A 16,211-nucleotide genomic window follows, 5' to 3' on the forward strand; every position below is an offset into this window, starting at 1 on the left:
TACCAAATGTACACGACTCTTCATTTAAATATAAAAGCAACTAAAACATTTGAAATGAACGAGCAAACCTTGATATAGAAAATGCACATCTCCCAAATTGGCTTCGGTGAACTAGAGTTTAGCTTGATTACGAGAAAAAACAAGTGATGGATTGCCCTTATGGTTAAAGAATTTCTCTTTAACTCACTATGTTTTGGGCTCATACTCTCCCGCATCCCCTTAGTACAGATTAGTGTAAAATATACCTTGTAATTACAAAAAAAAAATGATAAAAGAACTTCGGTTGAGTACCTTTTTATAATTCCTAGAAAAAGAAAAAACAAGTGAATTTCAAACTACGAAATTTACTTTCACACTACAAAATCACGAAGGGCTGTCATTCGCTACTAGAAATTGCCTAAGATTTGGAATATGTCTTTCCGAGGCTATCAGGAGGTCTTAAGAAGCGTAGAACTTAGCCTGAAAGTAAGCGAGAAAAACAAGTGATGAATTGCCCTTATGGTTGGGTCATTTCTCTTCAACTCATTGTGTCTCAGTTCAAACCCTCCCACCTTCTCTTAATAAAGATTAATGTAAAATATTGCTTGTAATTAAAAAAAAAACAAGCTTTTTCTCATTCTTTCACATATTTACACGTTTTATGTACAAACTTTTGAACATTCCCAGTTAGTGACAAATTTCTTTCAAGAAAATTCCAAACACTTTCTATCGAGTACCTTTTTATAATTCCTTTAAAAAAAAATCAATTTCACACTACAAAATCATTGAGGGCTAAGATTATAGTTCTTCACTATTGGAGATTGCCTAAGATTTGGAATTTTTCTTTTTAAGACATCAGGATGTCATAAGAGAGCCCAGAACTTAGCCTGAAAGTAAATACCGTCTCAATTCATCCTATTTCAGATCCGGGATGTGATATGGTTCCAAAGGATGAATTGGATATGGACAATTCCAATAAAACCTATGGGGTCGCTTTTGTAACTGGATAACCAGCATTGAAAACCATCTTTACATTGGATGGTTTGGTGTTTTGATGATCCCTACTTTATTGAGCGAGAAAAACTTGTGTGGAGATGGCTAATCATGTTATCCATGCGAGAGTAACTTTCATACTAACGTGGCAGTGATGACCAGTACTTTGAAAATGTATTTACCATGATTATTAAAAAGATTTTTTGCGTTTTATTATCACATATATGTATATAGGAAAGTTGGCATGAGATTTCCACATGAGGTGCTTGTAAATAGTTAGTCGTGCGGTTTGTTCAAAGTTTATCAGCTTGCCACCCAAACCAACCAATTAGGAACCAGCAGAAATCAGCTATATCAAAATCAGCCGCAGAAGACGAAGAAGAAAATGTTAATGGTTTGCAGCACATGTAAAACAAAGTCCTATGGCGATGATGATGTTGAAAACTTGAATGAACCCAATCAACTCCATCTCTCTATGTCTTAGATCAGATAGCAAAAGGAGAATCTTAACTACAGTTGCACCTGAGACTAAATCAGAGTTTACCCTATAAACATTGAAATCGTAGTCCTTATTAGGTATGGGCACAAAGTTACTTTAATAATGCTTCTACGGGCTTTATGGTAGCGGCAAGCACACATGCGCTTTATTGTAGTGACAAGTAGAGGTGGGTTCGGTACGGTTACCATACCAAAATCCTCGTACCAATTACCGTACCAAATTTTTAACTTGGTAAAATCTAGTACCATTACCATACCAAGCAGTAGTCAATAGCCCCCCCCCCCTTCCCGACCTTACGCGCTTTACGTACAAATTTAACTTTGTTTGCTCCATCTAATGATTTCATCTTAGACAAGCAGAGCATCCAAAGCAATTTAATCTAGAGAAGGACTAACCAGCACCCGACACGTTACCGTAGCATCTAGGTGACGCATTTGCTGGTGCATTATTAGTTTAAGATGTTGGAATAACAATATCGGGTGTAATTGAAGATAAAACCATCTAAAGTATTCAAATTTTTAGATCAACGAGCCCGAAACCTTGAAATAGAGAAAGTCAGGGACCTTAGTGTCCGGAGCCTCCCCGTCCACAAATTTGGACTGCTAATTAGTGTGCAAGTCAAATCAGGGCCGTTGGTTGTGTGTGGTGGGTCAAGAAAATGAAATAAAGAAGATTGTTGGATTCAATTTGTGTGGCCCAGATTTGTGGATTAGGAAGCTTCGGACCTCCAAATCCAAGAAAACCCACCTCCAAACCGGTTTTGGTCGAGTTTGATTTGAAAAGCAATGTCCTTCCCATTCAGTAGACTTGATTTCAAGAGTCTTCGACCCAATAAGAAGAGTAAAGTGAAGGAAGAGAGATCAAGGGGAGCCTGGTCAAGGCTGCTGGTTTTCCAAAGCTGTTTTTTATTTTTTTTCTGTCAAAATGGTTTATATGGAATTTACACAAGCAATATTGGGGGAAAGGGGAATTAGACCTCAGACTATGTCTGAAATAACTGAACTGAGTATAATACTTAAGTATTCATCAGTGAGTATTTTACATATTCATCCAATTTATCCGTGTTCCTTATCTTTTAATGCCCAAGAAAAATTAATGACTTGCACATTATATATATATATATATATATATATATAATTTTTTTTTGAGGGAATGTACATTATATTTTAAAACAATAAACACATTGTACTAGGAACATTTCAAAATTAAGGAGAAAAATTACACTCCATGCTACAAGCAAAAGGAAAAAAAAAAACTAATGAAAATGACTTAAAAACTTTGAATATTAATAAAAAAAATCATGCAATAACTTTATTTAATGGTTAAGACAAAGCCTATTACTAAATCAGTCCAATTAAAATGGTCCAAACAATGAGTTTTCTATTTTGTCCCTGATGGCAAGCCTTTGTTCGTTATGGATATCTCTGTTATGCTGTGTTTCCCCCATTTTTTTCATGATTGACGACAGACGATCTCCTCTGGAAGGAGAGAGGAGAGGAGAGGAGAGATCGTTGCTGGCGACCCAACACCAATCATTCTCTTCTCCGGCCACCCACCTCCAATCCCTCTCTTCTACAGCAATCACGATTGGTCGTCCTCCGTTGTAAACACAACCGATTCTTAAGGACGACCTGCAGCGATAATCTGCTTAACTCATTTCTTTACTCAAAAGATTTTTCATTTTTCATTAACAAACGATAACCTGTATGATATTGCAGTAAAACCAGTAACTATATTACAAGGCAAAATGGTAAAAGGACAACCACTATTTGACGGTTTATCTTCCAATAACTTTGTATATGTTCCTGTGTCCATCAGTTGTATTTAGATTTGGTAGTTGTTCAGGGAGAACCAACTCTGAGCCCTTTTCAGCAATCGAGCATCGACTGGAAGACTTGCTGAGTGTTCAGTATCAGTCTCAGTATCAGAACCATCTATACAGAGTGAACTTTCAATTTCACACAGGTCGCTTGAAGATATCCCATTTGCAGTAGGGGAAAGCACTTCAGGTTGTTGAATGCTACTAGTCTTCCCGATAGCTTTTCTCCTCGTCTGTCCAGATTTAATCCACGAAGATAACCCCACAGCTCCAAGTAGCGGCAGCACAATATGATAATCTTGTGTCAATTCAAAAAGCAACAGACTCCTGCAAGACTAGCACCCATTCCAACCTGAAAATGGAATCTCTCCGATTGTCAACTCCATCCAGATTTTGGGATACCTTCAGAATTTAGCAGACAAATACCAGAAAGAGAAATAATATATTCACCGAGAAAAGTTCGGACTTTTCAAGTTTACCATGGAGAACGATCTTATGTACACTCCATGTCAATTGTCAAAAGACCATTCGACACTTTAGAACTAATACAATTGCAGGAAACACATTCTACTTCTAAAAAGAAAGGTATTTGTCCCTGAAGGTAATGGCTATAGTTTTCTGGATAATAACATTCAAATGTGACTTTTGTTCTCAGAAATTATCAAAAATAGGAAAAAAAAACATTATATCAAGCATACTAGATATGAAAATGACATAGAACAGTACCAGGCCGTATGCTTGCGGTGATGCTACTTCCAATATGGAAAAGATGAAATATAGGATTGGACTGTGAACTGCAGAACTGATGAATTTTCCGTATGCCATTCCTGTTGCTGCACCAGTCCAGAGGCTCCAACTAATCCAGAGGCTCGACACAATGAGGTTGCACCTATCTTGACCACCACCAACTGAAGAAACTGATCAGCTGAGAGGCCTTTCTCAAGTGGTCGAAATTCCAGCAAAATGTCAACATTCTCGAAACCCCGATAAAGAATTTCAGGATATGCCAATGCCATCAGCCCAATAGCCAAGCCACCCACGATAGGGAAAAAAAAAATTGGTAGGCCAACGGTCTTGTGAAGATTGTCAACAAATACCAACATGTACGATGTGCACTTTGATAAGGTTAACGAAACCAAGCCACATAGGACACCCAGCAATAGATATAGCGGAAGCTCTGAAAATGATACGAATACGTCTCATTATTAAAACCACAGCTTTAAACAATGACTTGAACATCAACCTCTAGATATACTAAAGGTATGCCTGAAAAATTCATCCCAGTAGAGTGAATAAACTAGTGTTGTAACACAATCATATATGAAATTACCCATTTGGAATATGCAATGTAAATCAACTACCCAAATAATGGGAAATTCAGAAACCATATTCAGTAAAGGCAAATCACATTACCAGGAGTAAGTAAATACTCCGAGATTATGTACTGATGCCATAGTCAATTGCAGAAATTATTTAAAATAAAAGAACCATTTTTTGTTCACTCGGCACATAAGTTTTTATATATATCATTTTGAAGAATCAACAGATAATTGATAGTGTACCAGCAGGTGAGCGGAAGTCATAGTATGGGACCTTAAAGGCTGGTTCAGAACAAAGGCCAGCTTCTGAAACTACAGAAGCTATCACAGCACTAAGTATGACCATAGAAGTGGTAATCACAAGTGAAAGGGATGAGGAATTAGGTGGTGATGGACTCTACGGGAAAGAAACAACCGGAAACAGCTGCATTAAACCCTGTCAAAACAGAACAACAATTACAATGAGGGCATACATGTATTGATAATGACAGCATAGATATACACAAAACTGAATACCAACCAGAAGCAATTCCAGCAGCCACATGAGAGAGCCTTCTTTGTGAACTTTTATCAAACACATCACCAATACCCTTGGCTATAGAAGTTCCAATCTCAACGCTAGGACCTCGGGACCTAACGAGTTCCCAGTCCCAAGTGTGACACAAGCAGCAATTGCCTTGACAAAAGGACACGATGCTGCTTTGAGACCATCAAAAACCGAAATAGGCATTCCCATTTTCACTAATAAATTCTCTCCTTTTTTTCCTCCTTGCTCATTGCCATTGTTATCATGTGAACCATCCTCAAGAGCATCTCGAAACAAGTTTATTATGGCAACAATCAAACTGTTAAGGGTAATAGAGGATCACCGTATCACAGTGCACTCAAGGCACCAGATTAGTGCCTACCATAGTGGTTAAGTAATTAGTAGATAAGACTGTTATGTAAGATTGGTGACTAGGCAATAGCAGTTATTCATATGTCGATATCCTTTTGTATAATGCATTGTGAAAGTTAATCATTCTTCACATATTCATTCTATCTCTACAAATTCTCTCTCTCTCTCTCTCTCTAAATCTCTTGATTACTGCAAGATATTAGACTTCTACACAAACCCCCAGAAGCTGGAACCAGAATCACCTGCTTCTACGTATCTCCCATGTACTCCTTTCTCAGCCACGAAGCTCCCCGTTGCGGCATCCCACCCCAGAACACATCACGTATCTCATGAACCTTCCCATTCATGTCAAAATCTCAGAAAAAAAGCTCAAAACTTTATGTATAAGCAAGCAAGAAAAAAGCAAAGAAAAAATGGGTAATGAGTGACGGAACCTGAGGTTCCGACCCAAATTGGAAATGGGGGAGTAGCCCGACTCCTTATAAGTTAATGCAAGGTTCCTTAACTTTCCAATGTGGTACAGTTTTTCATAACCTCACGCGCCCCTCACATGTTGCAGGACTCAAGCCAAACAGATGGACAACACACATCCTAATGCATCTCATGAAACATTTACAATTTGTGTAAAATTTCTGATAAAATCTCAACACTTTGCAAACAAGCAAACAAGACAAGGAAACATGTACAATTGAGTAATGGATAAAAATCAAACATACAGAGTACTACTTCTAAATTGATCCGAAACATAGTACTACTTCAAAGATCCCTAATGTTTTACTTAATAGACCTTTCCACGCACATCATGTAATGCAAGAAGTTTCAGGGACTAATTAAATAGCGAAAATAAGGCGATCACAAAAGGGATCAATCAAAATGCCTTAATTGTACCAACTACTGATGTTATTTAAAGGGTTTATAATCATATTTTAGAACACTAATCATTGATCGTCTCCTTAAAGAAGAAGAGGACGTGAAACCAACGAAACGCGAACACATCACCGTCGTGGACATGAGCTGCTTGTTGGCCATGATAAGAGTAGTTAATCTATATGGGTGTGTATAGATTATCAATTATGTTTCATCTTTAGATGGATTTACATAACGATGCTTAAATGTACAGCTGCAATTTACAATCTGACAATATAGCATATCAAATATCCGACAAACAAATGACTGATTTCTAAATTGTAGCTTCCTTCTCAATCTCGCATTAATTTGTACCTTTCTATATGTGCACGTTTTTGTTTCCCCACTTTGTACAAGTTGACAAATCGAAAACATAAACATCCTCACAATGAATAACAAAAACATGTAAAGATCACTAGCAGACTACAATGCTAATGTATCTCATGAACATTTACAATTTGTGTAAAATTTCAGATAAAAGCTCAAAACTTTGCAAACAAGCAAGCAAGAAAAGCAAAAATGGACATTTGAGTAATGGGTAAAAATCAAACATACAGAGTAGTTGAAGAGGACGACGCCGATTCCGGTGAGCAGACCCCCACCATTAGCTGCTACACCAGTTGAGCCAACTGTTCAGTCCAATCACGACCAACTAATGGATAAATGTCTGACAAAATAATTAAGTAATATTCATATTAATATAAAATAATATACCCTAATTTCCTTTTCTTTTCATATTAACCAAATCAAGAGTTATCTTTTAATAGTAACTTATTAAATATAGTCCATGATTGGAAAAGGCACTTAATGTATCAGATCGTGTTTTCGGTATAATGAAAAATGCTCAACTTTATTATTTATGTTGTAACACCAAATATCCAATTAGAATCCAAGTTATGTTTGTATTCATAACCTACAGTTTACGCACACGTGAGCAACTGTTCTTAACATTTGCACATAAGAAGGTGCAACTATTCATACTAAAAAATAGTTAGGAGCACATAAATTGACATGTACTTGATAAAATTCAAGAAATTTGTCTCAGTGATCGAGACATTTTTGCTACAGCTGAGAACAAAAGAAGCTCCCACAACGGAGTTGCCCACTTCAATCTAGAGTGGCCGACGACATACGCCAAACTAACATATAAAAATGGAAACTGGACAAGGTTGTAGCTCCAATAAATAATGCATTACATTATGTGTCAATGTTTACTAATTACATTAATTATTAGGCCGGTTCTTTGATTTTGATCTGAAACATAGTACTACTTCAAAGATCCCCAATGTTTTATTTAATAGACCTTTCCATGCACATCACGTAATGCAAGAAGTTTCAGGGACTCTACTTAAATAGTGAAAATGAGGTGATCACAAAAGGGATCAATCAAAATGCTTTAATTGTACCAACTAATGAAGTTATTTGAAGGGTTTATAATCATATTTAGAATGCTAATCATTGATCGTCTCCTTAAAGAAAAAGACGTGAAACCGACGAAATGTGAACACAACACCGTCGTGGACATGAGCTGCTTGTTGGCCATGATAAAAGTAGTTAATCTATATGGGTGTGTATAGATTATCAATTAGGTTTCTTCTTTAGATGGATTTACATAACGATATCTAAATGTACATCTGCGATTTACAGTCTCACAATATAACATGTCAAATATCTGACAATAAATTACTCTGATTTCTAAATTGTAGCTTCCTTCTCAATCTCGCATTAAGTTGACAAATCGATAACATAAACTTGATAACCAACTCTGATTTCTAAATTGTATTTGTTGTGGTAGTACCTAATGGGCCGAGCTCATTAGGACCAGTGGCAATTTTGAAATATAAAACAAATACAGCACCATTTTTGTCACAAAAAATAAAAACGAAAAATCATCGTTTTTCCACCCCAAACTATTGAGGAAATTTAGATAACTAGCCATATTTTGCACCACAAACTGATTTTCAGCCTACCTTTTATTATTTTTACAAATTTAACCAAAAACTCAAGCTAAAGTACTAAATTACCCCTCCCTTCTTCTTTTATCTCTTCCTCCCCTCGAACCCACCAGTCCACCATACCCCACCCCAACTCACCCTGGCTTTTCTCCCAAATCCACCGCCACCAAAGCCGCACCCACTACGACAGATGCCACCGCCATATCTTGCTCTGTTACTCAATTTGGAAATCAAATTAAAGTTCAATCTATCTACGCTTGCATTTTGATGGTTGGATGTTGCGTTCAGTTTTGACTCTATTACTCTTTTGTGGTAGAGTAAACACTATGAATATCATTTTTCCTCTTCATGTTTGTTATTCTTCTCCATTTTGTGAATGTACTGTTAGTTTTGTTGGTGACGAGGACAATTATGATGTTTCTTGCCACTGCTTCTATGGCTTTTGTTGGAATAGTTTACAAAAAAAATGAGAACTCAAAATATGCAGAAATGCTTTAATGGAGGCAAATTAGAACAACCTATGATTCTTATTTATTCCACATATCCTATAAAACGATGGGTTGAGAAATTGCAGATTTAGATGCATTTTCAAAAATGTTCTATCGTACGGAGAGAGCGAGATGTGGTGGCAGCGTCGGTCGTAGCGGGTGCGGCGATGGTGGTGATGGATTTGGGAGAAGGGATGGAGTAGGGTGGGGGTGGAGTGGGCTGTGGAGTCGAATAGGAAGGAGGAAGAGACAAGGGAGAAGGGAGGGCGGCATTTTAGAATTTTTGCACAGATTTTTGGTTAAATTTGTAAGTTGGTTAAAAATCATTTCGTTCTACAAAATATGGTTATTTATCAACATTTCCCAAACTATTGGCATCGCTCAGTGTCTCCGTCGTCTTCTGATTTTCCTCCGAATCGGAGAAGAAAGGCAACCAAATCATGGTCCTCCGAATTCGTGGTTTTCTGATTCTTCCCGGCGCTTCTTACGCGTACTGCAGCCTGAGCGCGCGGCGCTCTCGATTGATTCCGTGTCTGATCTTCAGCGAATCGCAATCCGACGGTGGCGATGGCATCGCCGCAGAACCAATCGGCGAATGTGGATCTCTTCGATGCGTATTTCCGACGGGCCGATTTGGACCGCGATGGCCGGATTAGTGGCAATGAAGCCGTCGTATTTCCGTAGGATTACATCAAGGCTCATCCTTAAGTCCTTACCTTTTTGCGTTGGTAATGGATGAGTTAACAGGACATATTCAAGATGATATTCCTTGGTGTATGCTTTTCGCAGACGATATAGTGTTGATAGATGAAACTCAGGAAGGAGTAAATGCAAAGCTTAACCTTTGGAGAGAAGTGTTGGAATCTAAAGGTCTTCGCCTAAGCCGATCAAAGACAGAATATATGGAGTGCAAGTTCAGTGCAAATGGAGGCCAAAACGAGTTAGGGGTGAGGATCGGAGATCAAGAAATACCAAAGAGCGACCGTTTTCGTTACCTAGGATCTATCTTGCAAAAGAACGGAGAATTAGATGGAGATCTCAACCATAGAATACAAGCTGGATGGATGAAGTGGAAGAGTGCATCCGGCGTGTTGTGTGACCGCCGTATGCCACTGAAGCTCAAGGGAAAATTTTATAGGACGGCAATAAGGCCGGCGATGCTGTATGGCACAGAATGTTGGGCGGTGAAACATCAACACGTACACAAAATGGGTGTAGCGGAGATGAGGATGCTTCGTTGGATGTGTGGGCACACGAGAAAGGATAAGATTAGGAATGAGGATATCCGGGGTAAAGTAGGAGTAGCCGAAATTGAAGGAAAGATGAGAGAAAATCGGTTACGGTGGTTTGGACATGTGCAAAGAAGGCCTACTGACGCTCCGATTAGAAGATGCGACTATGGGACAGAGGTTCAGGGCCGAAGGGGTAGAGGAAGACCTAGGAAAACTTTGGAAGAGACTCTAAGAAAAGACTTAGAGTACTTGGATCTAACGAAGGACATGACACAGGATCGAGCACAATGGCGTTCTAAGATTCATATAGCCGATCCCACTCAGTGACTTGAATTTTCCAAGTCTCCAACCGAGAAGTTTTCCTCACTCGGGAAATTAAGGGAACACTACCCCAACCTACATGCTCCACTCAGAAAGCTTCAACATACAAGCTTCAACAAAAGAAAATTCAAAGAACTTAGCGAAGAAGGCTTTGGTGTATTTAACACAATACGTTGAAATGAAGGAAAGCTTATTTATTGATATCCCCGATAAGCTACAAATATGTACATATACATGAGTCAAAATAAACACACAAGAGGGAGCCTTCACAAAGGTTGCTTAGGAGAAGTCTCAGCAGTCGGTAGAGCCCCAGAAAGAGAAGGCACCGGAGGGGGATCATTTGGAGCCTCAGTACTGGACAGAACCCTAGAAGGAGGAGGCATCAGAGGTTGATCATTCGGAGCTTCATTACGCGGTACAGCCCCAGAAGACGAAGGCAATAAATGCCTTTGGAACAAACCCACAAATCTCTGATGATCAAGTAAAACCTGACCATCAGTTTCCTTCATCTGGTCAAGCTTCCTCTTCATGTTTGTAGCATAGTCATGTGCGAGCCGGTGCAACTGTTTATTCTCATGCTTGAGCCCCCTAATCTCCTGTTTGAGACTCATCACTTCAGCCGCCAATGATTCAACTTGGCGGGTTCGAGCAAATAGGCGTTGGGCCATATTAGACACAGAACCTGCACACTGAACACTGAGAGCCAGCGAATCCTTAACAGCTAACTCATCAGACCGTTTGGAAAGTAGTCTGTTATCTTTGGGAGTGAGAAGGTTCCTGGCCACCACCGCAGCGGTCATATCATTCTTCATCACGGAATCCCCAACGGTAAGAGGACCAGTAGGGGAGACGAAGGATGGGCGCCATATGTTGTCTGGAGAAGGCGGGGCTGCCTCTTCAACAAGGTTTAAGTCAAAACGACGGTCGGAGGGGCCAGACATTTTCAAAGGTGTTGAAGAGAGAAGAGGTCGGACAAATCAAGATCTTAGAAGTGCAAGAATGAAGCTTCTACTGGTGGAGATTCAAGTGTGCTTTGGAACTTAATGCCAGCCCCTATAAAAATCTGCACTCGACGGAGCTTCAGAAATCGAAGAGGCGCCTGCTCAGAAATCGAAGAGGCGTTTGCTTTCTCAAAAGCTGGGCTGCTTAGAGATCACGAGGGTTGATCTCAGAAATCGAAGAGGCGTTTGCTTTCTCAAAAGTTGGGCTGCTCAAAGACCACGAAGGCCGATCTCAGAAATCGAAGAGGCGCTCGCTTTCTCAAAAGCTGGGCTCCCCAGAGACCACGAGGGCTGATCTCAGAAATCGAAGAGGCACCTACTTTTCCAGCCTTGTCAGCACCTGTCACACGCACACTCAGCTTTGCGGAAATTATGGGCATTTTGTCGAAGACTTCTGGGGAAGTAGAAAACACATGAATCTTACTGTTCAATCACCCACTTCCCACACGCAACAATAGCTCATGGATACCACAGATAACTTTGCCAAAGTTCTCTGCCAAAGTTGAGCACGTGAAGCTTGCAGCTCCCACTACATCGCTCTGACCAAGAAGGGTAAAAGAATAGCAAAGAAACAGCACTAACAAAGTTTAGACACATAAATTTTGAAGGTCTAGCTACCATATTATTACCCACAAGGGTAAAGGAACAGTACCACTGCTGGATAATTGGAAAGTCCCTGTGTGTCAACCTCTGTGCTTCGTGGCAAGGTAGACTAGCAAACATGCCCAACCTTTACTCACATTCGAGAAAACACTCCCAATAAGATTGCTTGCTCCAAAATCGAAGAGGCACCGTCCTCCAAATCTCGAGAGCCAGACTCCCAACATGACTACTTTCTTAAAAATCGAAGAGAGGGTAAAGGAACAGTACCATTGCTGGATAATTGGAAAGTCCCTGTGTGTCAACCTCTGTGCTTCGTGGCAAGGTAGACTAGCAAACATGCCCAACCTTTACTCACATTCGAAAAAACACTCCCAACAAGATTGCTTGCTCCAAAATCGAAGAGGCACCGTCCTCCGAATCTCGAGAGCCAGACTCCCAACATGATTACTTTCTCAAAAATCGAAGAGACACTGCTCCCCGAATCTTCGAGAGCCAGACGCCCAGCATGATTGCTTTCTCAAAAATCGATGAGGCATCGTTCTCCGAATCAATCGAAGAGGCGCTCGCTTTCTCAAAAGCTGGGCTGCTCAGAGACCACGAGGGCCGATCTCAGAAATCGAAGAGGCACCTACTTTTCTAGCCTTGTCAGCACCCGTCACACGCAACAATAGCTCATGGGTACCACAGATAATTTTGCCAAAGTTCTCTGCCAAAGTTGAGCACGTGAAGCTTGCAGCTCCCACTACATCGCTCTGACCAAGAAAGGTAAAAGAATAGCAAAAAAACAGCACTAACAAAGTTTAGACACATAAATTTTGAAGGTCTAGCTACCATATTATTACCCATAAGGGTAAAGGAACAGTACCACTGCTGGATAATTGGAAAGTCCCTGTGTGTCAACCTCTGTGCTTCGTGGCAAGGTAGACTAGCAAACATGCCCAACCTTTACTCACATTCGAGAAAACACTCCCAACAAGATTGCTTGCTCCAAAATCGAAGAGGCACCGTCCTCCGAATCTCGAGAGCCGGACTCCCAACATGACTACTTTCTCAAAAGCGAAGAGAGGGTAAAGGAACAGTACCATTGCTGGATAATTGGAAAGTCCCTGTGTGTCAACCTTTGTGCTTCGTGGCAAGGTAGACTAGCAAACATGCCCAACCTGTACTCACATTTGAGACAACACTCCCAACAGGATTGCTTGCTCCAAAATCGAAGAGGCACCGCCCTCCGAATCTCAAGAGCCAGACTCCCAACATGATTACTTCCTCAAAAATCGAAGAGACACTGCTCTCCGAATCTCGAGAGCCAGACCCCCAGCATGATTGCTTTCTCAAAAATCGAAAAGGCATCGTTTTCCGAATCTCGAGAGCCAGATACCACAGACCACTTTTTCAAAGTGCTCTGACAGAGTTAAAACATGTGAAACTGGCAGCTCCCACTACCGTGCTATGACCAAGCAGGGTAAAGGAATAGCATTACTACTTGTTGTTAGGGAGACTCCTATATATGTCGACCTCCATCCCCAACGGACAGGCAGACCTGCAAAAATGCTCAACCCTTCATCATATCTGAGAGGGCACTCCCAACGAAGCCTTTCGAAATATTCAGCTTTCTTTCCCCCCGATAATACCTCTGCAAACAAGCTATACTAGAGCAAGAATATCTCATATCATCAGGGTTAAAAGCAAGAGTATCCCATATCATGCTTTTTCCCTGTCTTTCCCTTTGGCCTTGTTTTTACTTGCAAGACAAGGAGAAAGAGCAATCAGTCAGCACTTGGAATCAGGCTTCCAGCCAGGAACTGACTGCCTGGAACCCCTTACCTGATTACTTACCTGGCATTGCTCTCGAGTACTCATCTTCAACATGTTATGTTTCCAGGGAAGATTCCGCATCTGCTTGAGGAACAGATAGGGCAAATGCGAAGGATACAAGGAAGCATGTGGAGACAAGCGTAACAGCACACGTGCCGATACATCCATTACTCTGTCAAAAGCAAAAGTATCCCATATCAGCAGGGTGGAACGTACTCTAGATTTGATGGACTTGTTTTGACCCTCAAATTCTTCAGTCGGCCTTATACTCTGGAGGAAACCAGAAAACCCTCCAGCTCAGTTCAAGAATAAGCCTGTGGAAAGTTACTTCTTCAAAAGCAAAAGTATCTCATATCATCTCTTCTCATTTTTCTTCTCTTTATCCTTCATGCTGCTGCAAGATGGGGAGAAGGTGAACAATCAGTCGGAGCTCTGATTGCTTACCTTGTTTGTCACCTCTTTCAGCAGACCCCCTAGCTCGGCGACTTGGGGGACTCCTCCTACATGGTTTGTATCGCGCTTGACCAAGCCTGAAACTACAAGTAAGCTTCAAGTGAAATTGATACATTACCTTGTGCATCTCCACCAGTTAAAGATACCACCCCTGGATGGAGGAAGAGTACTTCCAGAGAAGATGCCACATCTACCTATGAGACAGATAAGGCAAGTCAAGACGACACCACACTCCGATACTTAGAAGTTTCGTGATTACGAGATCATTCTCCCACAATATTTCCTAATGTCATTTGTACTAAATCATTCACTTGTACTCACTAAAGGAGAGCTTGAACCTATGTACTTGTGTAAACCCTTCACCATTAATGAGAATTCTTCTATTCCGTGGACGTAGCCAATCTGGGTGAACCACGTACATCTTGTGTTTGCTTTCCTATCTCTATCCATTTATATACTTATCCACACTAATGACCGGAGCAATCTAGCGAAGATCACAAAAAGCAACCGTTTTCGCTACCTAGGATCTATCTTGCAAGAGAACGGAGAATTAGATGGAGATCTCAACCATAGAATACGAGCTGGATGGATGAAGTGTAAGAGTGCATCCGGCGTGTTGTGTGACCGTCGTAGGCCACTGAAGCTCAAGAGAAAATTTTATAGGACGGCAATAAGGCCAGCGATGTTGTATGGCACAGAATGTTGGGCGGTGAAGCATCAACACGTACACAAAATGGGTGTAGCGGAGATGAGGATGCTTCGTGGGATGTGTGGGCACACGAGAAAGGATAAGATTGGGAATGAGGATATCCGAGGTAAAGTAGGAGTAGCCGAAATTGTAGGAAAGATGAGAGAAAATCGGCTTCGGTGATTTGGACATGTGCAAAGAAGGCCGACTGACACTCCGGTTCGAAGATGTGACTACGGGACAGAGGTTCAGGGCCGAAGGGGTAGAGGAAGACCTAGGAAAACTTTGGAAGAGACTCTAAGAAAAGACTTAGAGTACTTGGATCTAACGGAGGACATGACACAAAACCGAGCGCAATGGCGTTCTAGGATTCATATAGCCGACCCCACTTAGTGGGAAAAGGCTTTGTTGTTGTTGTTGTTGTAGTCTAATTGTAGTTGAAGTGGTAAATGTGAGTTCGGGATGTCTTAATTCTCTTATCTAAACTGAGGTTTTTATACCTTCTGGTGTATCCGTTCGACCTGAGGTGGTAAGCAGACTTTAGAAATGTGTTATATGACCCAAGGATTGATCAAGGATTGTTTATTACATTAGAATTGTGCAGTAGTGAAAACCTGCAGCATAAGATGACTATGGAGTAGTTAGGATTGTCGCATACAGGGGAAATGTTCTTGGGTCAGGATCATATCGACAAATAGGTTCTTGAAGCTGTATACTTGTTTTGCTCAAGGAATTTCCGTATAAAATGATAACCAGGGGCATATTATGTTAAATATTGATTATATGAATGCACTTTCTCATTAGCTTGAATTGCTGAACATAACAGGCTCAATCAAGCATATTTTTCTGCGAGATGCTTTGCTGCTGGATGTTCATTCTTTGCATGATGTGTTCGTATTTTGATGTAAAAATTTACATATGCCATAGATATTTTGTAGATATAAAATTTTATTTGTGATTGGGAGTAATCTTGTGCTGGCCAATTGACATATGAACATCCATAAATATATACTATTAAATTGAGTCATGTCTAAATGTGCAGTCTAGATTGATAGAATGACTACCCATCATGCCACATTATCTTTGATGGAGCGATTTAGGGAGGGACGCCCTCTTCCAGCAGTGCTACCAAGCAATGTTATGTTTGATTTATCCAATATTTTTCAACCTGCAAATAATTACTCCAATGCTGGCAATGTAGCCTGGAGACCTGCTTCTGGTATTCATCCATAAAACAAATCA

The 16,211-nt window shown here is 40.4% G+C and overlaps 2 protein-coding genes and 1 pseudogene across 21 annotated transcripts in view; 1 reads left to right on the plus strand and 2 right to left on the minus strand.

The window, feature by feature from the left end:
* The window catches only part of LOC126621407 (uncharacterized), a 184,931-nt gene that overhangs the window by 140,504 nt on the left and 28,216 nt on the right, over positions 1–16,211 (plus strand). For 4 of the 19 annotated variants that reach the window (XR_007622904.1, XR_007622908.1, XR_007622905.1 and 1 more), the window contains exon 1: positions 13,328–16,188. The exons of 9 other annotated variants lie outside the window; for them this stretch is intronic. The gene's annotated coding sequence lies outside the window, so the exon portion shown is untranslated. Of the gene's footprint in view, positions 1–11,879; positions 12,019–12,778; positions 16,189–16,211 lie in introns of those variants that run through there. 6 more of the 19 variants (XR_007622913.1, XR_007622915.1, XR_007622907.1 and 3 more) reach the window with 5 other exon arrangements.
* LOC126621364 (disease resistance protein RPV1-like) overlaps positions 1–16,211 on the minus strand; it is a 162,623-nt gene that overhangs the window by 139,470 nt on the left and 6,942 nt on the right. The gene's annotated exons all lie outside the window — the stretch shown is intronic.
* LOC126621387 (chloride channel protein CLC-e-like) lies at positions 3,227–6,152 on the minus strand (annotated as a pseudogene).

Source organism: Malus sylvestris, chromosome 5 (genome assembly GCF_916048215.2).
Source record: "Malus sylvestris chromosome 5, drMalSylv7.2, whole genome shotgun sequence".
Classification (NCBI taxonomy): domain Eukaryota; kingdom Viridiplantae; phylum Streptophyta; class Magnoliopsida; order Rosales; family Rosaceae; genus Malus; species Malus sylvestris.